We start from the raw sequence: 12,578 nt of genomic DNA on the forward strand, positions 1-12,578 counted from the left end.
TGGAACAGAAATCAAAACCTAAATTTAAAAGACTAGAGGAATCTGAGCTATTAGCAGAATCAGATGAAGAACAGGAAATTTCTAGAGAAGAAATAAAGTTGTCAGATGGCAAATCTACTTCGAAAGAAGTATCAGACTTAAACTGGCAAAGAAAAGCAGTTAAAAGGCAAGATGGAACACGTACAGACATATATTATTATGTAGAGGGAACAGACACCCGCTTTAGATCCTATAATGATATTGAAAAGTATTGTGAGGCAAGAAATATTAAATATAAAAAAGATAAGTTCGATTTTAGTGGAAAAAACGAATACTCGGGGAAAGTTAATTTTGTAGAACAGGAGACTAGCTCTGTGTCTGAAGAGGCAAATTCCATAGAAATAGTTATCCCACAAAATTTTAAAGAAGCACGAAAATCAGTAAATGCCGAAGAATGGGATAAGGCAATGAAAGAAGAAATCGACACAAGAAAGAAAAGAAAGGTTTGGGAATTAGTCGAAAAGCCAGAAAATAAAACTATAATAGGAAACAAATGGGTCTATATGCTAAAAATAAATGAAAAGAATCAAGTGGTTAGATACAAAGCACGCTTAGTAGCACAGGGATTCAGGCAGAAAAGAGGTGAAGATTTTGATGACGTTTACAGTCCTGTAGTAAATTTTTCAATCATAAGAATATTTTTCACTATACTGGTATGTTTATATGGATGGACTGATTGTCAGTTAGATGTAAAGAACGCATATTTATATGCAAACCTAAATGAGAAAATATATATGATCCAACCAGAGGGATTTATTGAAGAGAAAAATAAAGTGTGTTTATTACACAAGGCCATTTACGGTCTACATCAAAGCGGCCGTGAATGGTTTTGTGAATTTGAAAGTACTTTAGAAAATCTACAATTTAAGAAAATACAATGGTGTAATTGTGTTTATAAGGGTTCAAATGTAATTCTCTTGTTATATGTAGATGATATTGTGATTTTTAGTAAAGATCAATATAGTAGAGATAAAGTAATTTCACAGCTGAGTAAGTTTTCTGATCTTAAAGTATTAGGCAAAACTAAAACATTACTTGGAATTGAATTCTTAGAGAATGAAAATGGGTTTTTTATACATCAGCAGTATATCGAAGAAATTTTTGAAAAATTTAAACATTTCCAGATACCAAGAACTTCACTTCCCATAGCTAAGGGCACTATTCTTACAAAATTAGATTGTCCATCTACAATTGCAGAAGTTGCGGAAATGCATACATTACCCTTTAGAAATCTGTTAGGATGTTTAGTTTTTGTAGCTAACAGGACAAGGCCTGATATTACATATGCAGTGAATATCTTATCACAATTTCACGAGAATCCTGGAATTAGGCATTGGGAAGCATTGTTGAAATTGCTTGGTTATCTCAATAGTACTAAATTATATAAGTTAAACTTATCGAAGATTAAACATCTAAATTTATATTGTTATTCAGATGCTGATTATGCAAGTAATAGAGATGACCGCGTGTCCATGGGAAGATTTATATTATATTTAGATGAAGTACCGGTAATCTGGAAAACTGTTAAACAAAAATGTGTAAGATTATCAACTATGGAAGCGGAGTATATCGCCTTATCTGAAGCAAAGAAGGAATTAATGTGGACGAAAAATGTCTTACAAGATGAAATTTTAAAGTTTAATTTAAGAGAGTGTAAACTATTTTGTGATAACAAGTCTGCCATTGATTTTTCTAGATCGCCAATAGAAAATCGCCGAACTAAGCACATAGACGTAAAATATCACTTTGTTAGAAGACTAGTAAATGATGGAGTGTTTGACCTTGAATTTATCACCAGTAAATTAAATACTGCCGACTTATTTACAAAAGCAGCGACTGCTGTTAATTTAAGAAAGTTTTGTTTAGATGTTTTCAGTGTTTAAAGACAATAAGTGTTTTCGTATAATAGAATTGAACTATGAACTTCTGTGAAAGTTTTGTTTTTGTCTTTGCATGGGGAAAAGAGGGCCGTTTGTTGGCTTTAGTTTTCCACATGCAAATTTTGATCGGAGGTAAGCTAACGTGGTTGCCGCTGATTGGCCGATGACGTCAAGATCGGCGGGTCGGCCGAGTATATATATATGTACGCCAGTATCGGCGAGTGGTTCTTGTTCTCTTGTGTGATTATCAGTTAGCTTTATGCTAGTTTGCTTTCACTAAATGATTTTAAATGTAAAGGCTACAGTGTTAGCTTTTTTATTTTATTTACGGAATAAAGCAAGAATTTTATTTAGTTTAGTCTTAGCTTTATTTAAGGGAAGCAAATTATACTTTATCACCACTGCCAAACACAACTTACATTGAAAGAAATGTTCAATAAAGTAAAATAAATATTAAGCTTTTTTTTTTTTTTTTTTTTTTTTTTTTTGTAAATTTTGATACCCTTTAGATCATAATTGTTCTTTATTTCATATTTTTAATTGTTTAATTTCTGCATGCCATCTCACCAGATTTAAATTGATGATCTATAATCCGGAATCGCCGAAGTCCTGACGAGTCCGGATTACGGACTTTGTACTGTATTTGTTTTTGCCAAAAAGTCTGCTTGGCAAGACTTGTGCCAGCAAAATGGAAAAGCATAAAATTTTTCATCGAGATGACAATGCCCCAATCATCAGACAACTAATGAACTGCAAAATCTGTAGCACTGTTTTAAATCCAGAAAGTACTGTTACCGAGAGTGATACAGAAAGTGAAAGAGAGGCTCTCGAGAAATTTTAACTGATAATTTGGTGGGAATTCTCGATGTGGTAATTGCAAGACTTAAACAATGGAACTTTGTAATTGAATGAGAAAGTATGTCTACCTATAGGATTAAAATATTGGAACAAAAAAAGAAGCAATTTAAACATATTGTATAGAAATAAATGTTTAATAAAGCAAACAAATAAATATAGAGTTTTCTTTTTTTTTAATTTAGGTTCTCTTAAGGCCATAAATGCTTCAATATTTCATATTTTTAATTTTAAAATTCCTACACGTCACCTCACTAGATTTAAACTGATGATCTAATATCCAGAAAAATCTCAAAATTGGAACTGCGGAAGTTCCAATAAGTCCCAAGCTTGTACTTTGTATGACTAGTACAATAATTTTGCACGTATAGTCCGCACCATCGTATAGTCCGCACGCAAGATTTTATGTAAAAAAAATTCAAAAATTGTCAGATAGTCCGCACCACCGGATAGTCCGCGGACTATACGTCCGAAATTACGTTTTTTTAATACGGCAATATCCCCATGCTTTTTAAACACATCCTTTGCGCCAACTTCTCACCGCTTTCTCGTCCACTTCAAAATAACGGGCTAAATTCCTAGTATACCGTGCAGCCTTGGCGCGACTTTGAAAATTATCACCAACACCAAAAATGATCCAAAGAACGTCTATATATATACTATGCACTATACACTATGTGTGTATATACATAGTATATATACTATATGTGTAGTATATACTATGTTAAACTATATATTATTTTAAATGACCCGTTAACTACTCATCGTATATGTCCCGTTTTTACTGCTCATCATAAAGTCGCCAAAAGTAGCCAAATCCCGTGTGCACCGAATACTAGGATTAAACCAATAACGGCCCGCTACTCTATTTCCATCTTTTTCCTGGCGATGTTTCATCAACGTTATCGAAGATGAAATACAAAATACTGTGCAACGTGCTATACTCGTCATAAGTGGTAATGAAATGTGACCTTCGACCCCACTCACTCGGTGTTGCCAAACCACCGAGTAAACGAATCACGCTTTTTTTTTTTTTTTTTTGTACTCCAGGTACTTGCTACTATGGCTCCTAAACACCAAGCTGACGCATCAATTACTTTTCCCCCTCCCGGCAGTTGCGCTAAAGCAGTGCGAAGGATACTGGGATACAAGACTCTGGTTGCGCTAAGTGAGTGTTCATACAAGACTTTCTTTGGCTCATATCCCGGCATCGCTTGATGCGCCAGCCTGGATTTTAGGAGCTCTACTTGCTACTACTCATTCGTTCTGCACTATGCTCTATGGTTTACTATCGATACGATACATACAAATGTTTTCTTGGAATCTCGTGCTTTTTTTATATTTGATCATCGGCAGTTCACGACAGCGTGTTTTTTAAATTTCAATGATTTTAACCGTGAACAACCAGCGTATTATCCGCACTGGTGGATAGTTCTAGCTTCAAAAATTCGCATTTTAAACACAGATAGTCCGCAGACTATACGCGCGAAATTACGGTACTTTCCCTATTTGCCCTTCATAAATATTCCTTAATAATTTACCATTTGCATTCTGGTGAGAATGCAAGTCAGTTTTAGATAAAGGCTTATATCCAGGACACAACTCGGCTGATCTTTGGAATACGGTAACTGGTAGTTTGGCGACATTTTGGAGGCGATAAAGGTTACTACCTAGGACTTTGGTAATAATGCGAGAAGTACTCAGTTCCGATTACGCATTATTTTGTGTGAGGGAAATGAGAGATCATGAGATATGTCATGTGACATTAATGGACGAATTACAGTTCTTTAATCGGAAAAGGGGGGGGGAATTTGGAAAACTGTAGTACTATATTATTTTGTATTAAGCTTCATTGTGTGTTGTGTGAAATAGGGGAAGTGTGTGTGCCACGTAATGAAGATTCTGAAGATTAGGTAAGTTAGTATTTTTGATCATTTGAGGATATTATTTTTATGCATTGTTTCTAAATGTAAGGAGTAAATAAATTAATATGATGTTATTGGAAAATTGTTATTAGCAATGATTTAGTTTAAAGTAATTAGGATTGTAATCTAATTTTTATTAATTTAATGTATGTGCTTATTTATATTTTAAGTAGGGTTTTTAATTTAATTATATTTTAATTTAATGATCGTGATTTTCTGAGTTATATGTTTGTAGTATTTTGGAAGACGTTTGAGTAGAATACGTGGAGTATTTTCATGCATTTTCGTGAAATTTTTCTAATTTATGAGAAAAAAGCAGTGTACATGGATATAGTGAAGAGTGTGCACAATGCCATTTTTGTGCAATTCTGGGATTTTTTTTAAGTAAAAATAAGTCGACGTGTACATGGTTTAGTGATATTTTAATTAAATGATAATTATTTTGTGAATTTTATGTTTGTAGGAATTTGGTATACATTTCAGTTGAAGTAAACGTGTATGGAAATAATTTAAATATTTGACACTAAGTATTTGTAACCATTTGTAATGTTTGCAGTATGAATTCGTTGGTGAGGTTTATAATATAATAGATAATTTAGAGGTAAAAGTTTTTGGATATTTTATTTATTTTATACGTGGAAATGTTCATCCTTGGAAAGGGTATATACTTTTTCGCGATCAGGCAATTTCATATATGTGCTTTTTACCGAGTTTAAAGATTCACAGAATTTTTTTGCATTTTCGTGCAAATTTTTGTAATTTATGAGAAAATAGCAGTGTAGATGGATAAAGTTAAGAGTGTGTGCAATGCCATTTTTGTACAATTCTGTGATGTTTAAGTAAAAATAAATCGACGTGTAAATGGTTTATGTGTATGTGCTATTCTGAAAAATGCGCAAGGAGTTTGCGATTGTGCACTTTTTCCCAATTTTGCAGTTAATATTTGTCATGATTAAGCAGTTCTGTTACATAAAATTTCTAGCATAAGTGTAATTCGCCTAGCAGATTGTTGGAAAAAGTGTTCAGTAAATAAAAAGAAAAGAAACATGTCTTTACTTCGTTAAGACAAAATGGCGGCGAAAAAAAAATAGAGGGTTGCTGTAGCAGATTTGGTCGCCAAATTTTCGCCAAAAAATCACCAAGTTACCATAATCCAAAGATCAACCCACAACTCAAATTTATTAAATGAGAATTTTCTACACTACAAAACTATATACAGTTCACAAAAGTGATGGGACACTTGTGCTTTACAAAAAGAAACTGTAATAAAATAAATTAAAAAAACATGTAAAAATTTTTTGTGGGTGTGTTTCATACTTAAATTTAGTAAAAATTATTACATAACACACATTTTCTCAAAATATTAAAATAGAAATTTAATAAAAATACAATTGTTTGGAACGGAGCAAAGAATGGCTCATATAAGTGATGGGACACCATTAGACACTACTACGTACTACAGTAAAAATATTTTTTGGGGTTTTATTTTTACTCAAAAGCAATTGGCAATAATTTATAAAATCATCTGCAGTCTTTCTCTCCAGTTCGTTTTGGAATTTTTGCATTTTTTAGCTCTGTGCAGCCACGAATGCTAAACGAAAAGAAACTTTACCTGAAATTCGAAAATTAGTTATTAATTTGCATATTGAACGTGGAAAATCTATTAGACAAACTGCTGAAACAGTTAACATGAATCATTCAACAGTTTTCAATATCATTAAACGATATAAAAAGAATCATATCATTCAGGATAAAAGAAGACCTGGCCGACCATCAAAGCTATCCAATGGAATAAAGCGAATTATTGTTCAAAATATTAAAACAATTCCAAGAATGAGTGCTCCTAAAGTTGCTGCTGATTTACAAGCATTATATGGAGTAATTGTTAATACTTAGACTATTAGAAGAGTAATTCGATCTACTAGATATCACGGTAGAGCAGCCTGGAAAAAATTCTTCATAAGTGAAAAGAATAGAAAACTCGGACTGGCTTTCGCAAAATCCAACATAAATAAGAACTCTGATTACTGGAATGAAGTTATATTTGCTGATGAGAGTAAATTTAATATATTTGGTTCTGATGGTAGAATCTTGGTATAGAGAAAACCCAGGAAAGAATTTCGCAAACAGAACTTGGTGCTAACAGTAAAACATGGTGGAGGAGGAGTTATGGTATGGGGGTGTATGTTGTCCGCTGGAGTTGGTAATCTTGTTTTTATTGACAGTATAATGGATCAGTACAAGTATATTGACATTTTAAATCAAAATTTGAAATCTTCAGCATGAAAATTGATCCTTCATAATGATTTTAAATTCTACCAGGACAATGATCCCAAGCACTCTGCTTTGAACGTTAAGACTCTGGCTGCTGTATAACTGTCCTGAAATAATAAAAACACCACCACCACAATCTCCAGACTTAAATCCCATAGAGAATATTTGGCAAGAATTGGAATCAAGAATTCGCAAACACACCATTTTTTCAAAACAACAATTAAAATCATTGCTTCAAGAAGAATAGGGTAAAATCACTCCAGAAATCGCAAAAAAAATTAGTCGAATCCATCCCAAGAAGATTAAATGACGTTTTAAAAGTAAAAGGAAATCCAACAAAATATTAAAATATTTTAAGAAGTAAAATTTTTGGATAAATATTTGATGGAAAAGTAAGTGTCCCATCACTTATGTGAGCCATTTTTTGCTCCATTCTAAACAATTGTATTTTTATTAAATTACTATTTTAATATTTTGAGAAAATGTATGTTATGTAATAATTGTTACTAAATTTAAGTATGAAACACACACACACAAAATTTTTACACGTTTTTTAAATTTATTTTACTACAGTTTCCTTTCGTAAAGCACAAGTGTCCCATCACTTTTGTGAGACACTGTATTTGCAGCATTAAAAAATGGTACCTTACTAATTACCTATTTTAAATTTTTGTGAAGAGAGTGATTTTACAATATATTTGCTTAGAACATGTGTTTTGAAGTTCTGCACTATCATCAGATTCATGATTCAGATGAGATGGACATGGAAATGGTATTCTTTCTTGCATTGTTCTAACATGGCTGATTCGAAATTATTTAAACAATTTTACTTCTTTATAAAGCTTCTACTTTTTGTAACCTGATAATAATCACTGATTGAGAAAAAAAAAAAAAAAAAAATCCCCTGAATAAGTCATAATTATCTAATTATAATCACTGACAGATTTATTATCAAACGAAAAAGAGGAATAAAGAAGAATTTTGATATTCTACAGTAAAATATAAATGTACATATAAATTTATCAATATGTCATACTACACTAGTATACTATAGTAATTATTACATATATTTTTAGAAAAGAAATACTGAGCGTAGAACAGCGATATTTAAAGCTTCTATTACATTCTACTTTATGATCAAAAAACAAATATTATATTGCTTTGAAAAACTCATATTTATTTAACAAAAAATAATAATCTCACTTTTCAAATTCCTTCTTAAATTTCACGGAAAATTTTCGTTATTCCAACATATCGTCGATAATGAACATTTACACCTGCAACCAATATTCTATGTTACAACTATTGCCAGATTCATCTACCGATTTTAAAATATGCAGCCATTTTTTAATGATTTTTGAATACATCCGAGTCTACATAGGTACAAGCTTCTTTTTACTCCGTTTATTATAAAAGTTTATTTTAGAAGTTTAATCCGTACAGAGGCAAGGACGCTTTTGCTTTAATACTGAAGAGCAGATTACAGGGTTCAGGGAGGGTGTAGAAGGAAGAATCAAAATTGCGATAACTGAAAAGCAGTGAAAATGTACATGAGAGTGCATAACAGTGAAATCTGAGAGAAACACGGAGAATTATTGGAACAATATCTGTGAGAATGATGGAACGTCTTTATGGTAAAAGAGTGGTAGTAACCACATTCTATATGTGTTTTAGCAATAGCCGGATACACGTATTTTTCCATGGGAAAGGGTGTATTCTTCTGAATTAACCCAGTCAAATTAAACGAAAAAAAAAAAAAAAAAAAAGGGTAACTGGTTTAAAAATCCTAGAGTTTTGAAAATCGTCTGAAACGCTTCAAACTTGGGCTGATGTGTGTAAATAGTCCCTGAAGGGGTGAGCTCGAGGAGGGGAGGGGCTCAAAGTTCTACCGGAAAATACTACTTCCACGAAATAAAAGCTGGCAAAATTTCCCACAAAAATGGTCTTATGCAGTTTTGTCCTACGATGTACGTCATCAAATTAAGATACATCACTGCAGAAGTTGTAAGTAAAGCCTTTTCTGAGCACTAGATTTGCAGATTTGGCCTACCTTATAAAATTATTACGAATCAAGTGTTAACTTCCTTTTGTAGTTAAATTAATCACTCATAAAATGATTGTAAGAGACAAACAAACATTTATTTAAAGATAAATCTTAATAACCTACACGTAACGTATTCGTAAACGTACATAACATAACAAACGTACTTACTGCATCGTACAATTAAACATTTCAAGCGCACATAATCTGAATATGACTTACTTTTTTCTGGTCATTAACTACTAAAGAGTTTTCGCCAGTAGATCTTATTAAAGTGCACTAGGCAAAGATATTTTCAAATAAATGGTACTAGGGAAGTACCAACACCCGTGGGCGAAGAAAATTCAGCTGCGTGAGCAGGCATATCTTAATACTTATGAAAGTAGGCGTTCATCATAAAAATTGCGCAGTGATAAGCAATGGCATTAAATTGAAGCATGCAGATAGGTGCAGTGAGTTGTATGGCAAATGCAGATGGTGAGTGCAATATAGCTAGTAAGAGTGCAGGATAAGCAATAGTGAGACATCATGAAAATGAGGCAAAGACAGTTTGAAGCTGTGAATGGCATAAGAGTTCAAAGTCCTTCAGAAGTATGCAGTAGCTAGATAGGCCGTAAAAAGTTCAAAAGTTCGTAGAATCATACGATAAGGTAAACATTCATACAAAATAATTTTAAAAAATGAAATAGTAACATAAAAATCTTAAATACAAAAAGCACAAATAATAGGATGGAGTCCAATTTCAGAGTTCAAGTAAATTTTAAAATTAAAATTTACAAGTTACCACCATGACGAATTGTGATGAATTGTCCTTGGGCGTTTGACAGTGTATTCAATGGTTGGATCATAATCCAACATTTGTTTAATTGCGTTATACTGACTATGCTTCATCTACTCGAAGAAGTTGTGACCTGTCAAGAGTATAAAGTTTTGCACAGATGGTAACATAACGATCAAGGTCGTTATGAATTATAGAGTTTCTCACGTACCAAGGTGCATTCGCAATGCTACGTAGAATTTAATTTTGAAGTATATCCAGGTTTTTGCGCTCAGTTTTATTGGCGATTGCCTAGGCCGGCACGCATATTCACAAAGCCTACAGACAATTTCGCTACGGGCTGCTCTCATTGGAGGAAACATCTGCTTGGCGGTCATATTTGGAATGGCGAGTTATCGCCCTGTAGGCGTGGTAATTAACGCCAAACAAACGGAAACAGCGTTTATTTCATTCAATATTTTTTTAGTTTATAAATGAAAGCTTAGAGGAATTGTGTGGAATATATCTTAAATAACCTAGTGATCTTATTAATAGTTTATTTGTATTTGAATTTAAACTTTTAAAAGTACGTAATTGTTTTACAAGAAAAGGTGTTTATATCGAGACAGCATATGCACTTTTTCGTTATTTCACTTAGGAAGAGTCTGTTGTGTAAATTTTTATAGCGCATTAATTTATACAAATAAAGGAATATTAAAAAATTAACCAAATGAAAACATTCAGTAAACATTTAAGAGTGTCGGATACCTATTCTTTTTACGAGTAAGTATAACTAAAATTATATTTTATTCCGTTATGCGCTATATCTATTGAAACGCTTTTCGGGATCTTGGATCGTAATCTTGCTTACTGGTACCTACTACAAAGAGTACAAACCAGTAAATAAAAAAAAGAAAAAAAAATTAACATTAACAAAAATAGAGAAAATAAAGGCGTATGATTTTTAACACCGTACCCGAAGGCGAAAAGACAAATAATGACAGAGTCATTCAATAAAGTTAAAATAAAAATAAATCCGTATAGAGAAGAGTTTAGGAAAGCTACGAGCGGGGATAGAACCAGCGACCTAGAAGTCTGAGAATTTTACTCGCGCTCGTTACCACTGGTCTGCGGTTTCTCCGGTGGATTATGCTCACTTTTTGGTACACGACGCTCAGATACAATTCGTAAAGGCGATGAACCAAAAGTCACCAAGCACTAGATTCTGTAACCCTACCTCTTTTGACCAATCGGAGCAAACAGCAGAAGAAACGGTCTGTAGGCTTTGTGAATAAGCGGCCGGCACTGCATATGGCATGATCGGTCGAATTAGAGATATGTAAAGCATTTTCTTTATTTTTAGACTGAGCTTTGATTTTTTGCCGATAATAGGATAAATTACCATGTAGGTTGCATTTGCTTTGTTTAAGATATAAGAAATATGATCTTTGAAATTGAGAGACTTATCTATGTAAACACCTAAATATTTATAGGAATTAGCTACAGGGATTAGAGTTCTATCCAAGTAGATATCAGTATTGACTCTTAATCTTGTTTTGTATCTCCGATAGAGCACAATACAACATTTAGAGGCGTTGAGCTTAATTTTCCAAGTATTGCACCAGTGATTGATCATAATGAGATGCATTTGTAAATTACTTAGAGCGAGCTGGGGACTTTTGAATTCAGTCAGTACTACAGTGTCGTCAGCGTATTTGAGTATTTTCGTGTGATCTGCAGGGCCCGCAAGGCCTTCTTTGCAGGCGGGCGCCGACCAAGGGAGGGGCGCCGACCAGTGAACGACACAGAGCTTTTTTTTAATACAAAAGAATGTGCACTTATCGGGGAAGAACAAAAATGTTCCTTGAATGCTTAGACAGGACAGGGACCATGGAAGTTCGCCCCCCTCCCAACACCTCCTAACAGAAGGTGTTGCCCTCCCCACCTTTCCTCTCCAGCTCATCCATCAATGCCTTGTCACCCATCCGTAAATCGTCAGGAATAGTATCATACAAAGAAGTTCGAGTTGGGAATTCACGCTGTGAGCAAGTTTAAATCTAGGTAATACCGTACTTAGCCTGACTACATACGCAGACGTTGTTCATTACTCACAATGACCCTTCTGCGCATCTAGTACCAGATAACGGTCATTTTCCATGTGTCTAGAAAAAGCCACGTGTTATGTATCATCTACACATTCCATTTTCGTATTTACTGAGTCAGTGAGTGGTTGGCGAAGAAAACTTTCGATGCACAACAACCTTACTACTATTGGAAAAGAAAAGTCCATTTGATGAAGTACGTTCTTATTTTATTTTACTTAATATAATTTCTATTTATCCTTATTTCATCGTTTTTATTATTGGAAAAGAAAAGTCCATTTGATGAAGTACGTTCTTATTTTATTTTACTTGATATAATTTCTATTTATCCTTATTTTATCGTTTTTATTATATTTTTATTTAAAATATATACAGTGAAATACGGCTTTTTTTTTCCTTGAAAATTTCTGTGAGGGTAGGAAGGGGGAACGGATTAGCCCTTCCTATCAGGGAAAATTTGCCATTTTGGTTCCAACTTTTCATTTCTTCACGGGAGTTGGAAGGGAGGGCAAGATTTGTATGGACGAAAACGCAAAAGTCTATAGAGCAGTGCTTCTCAACTTTTTTGGTCCGCTGACCGGTAAAACTTACGAACAAATTTCGCAGACCAGTGTGTTTTTCCCTTCCCCCCCAAAAAAACTTTACAAAGTATTCAAGAATTACTACATAAGTTAAATGTAATATTCTTATTACCATTTGCCTACA

At 33.4% G+C, this 12,578-nt stretch overlaps 1 protein-coding gene across 1 annotated transcript in view; it reads right to left on the reverse strand.

Moving 5' to 3' along the window:
- The window catches only part of LOC118197333 (uncharacterized), a 145,233-nt gene extending 136,900 nt beyond the window's left edge, over positions 1–8,333 (reverse strand). Inside the window, exon 1 of the mRNA XM_085823660.1 lies at positions 8,177–8,333. The gene's annotated coding sequence lies outside the window, so the exon portion shown is untranslated. The remainder of the gene's footprint in view (positions 1–8,176) is intronic.
- Between the last annotated feature and the right edge of the window lie 4,245 nt (positions 8,334–12,578).

Source organism: Stegodyphus dumicola, chromosome 9 (assembly GCF_044657685.1).
Source record: "Stegodyphus dumicola isolate Sdum_Otavi_A_Nest chromosome 9, ASM4465768v1".
Lineage (NCBI taxonomy): Eukaryota > Metazoa > Arthropoda > Arachnida > Araneae > Eresidae > Stegodyphus > Stegodyphus dumicola.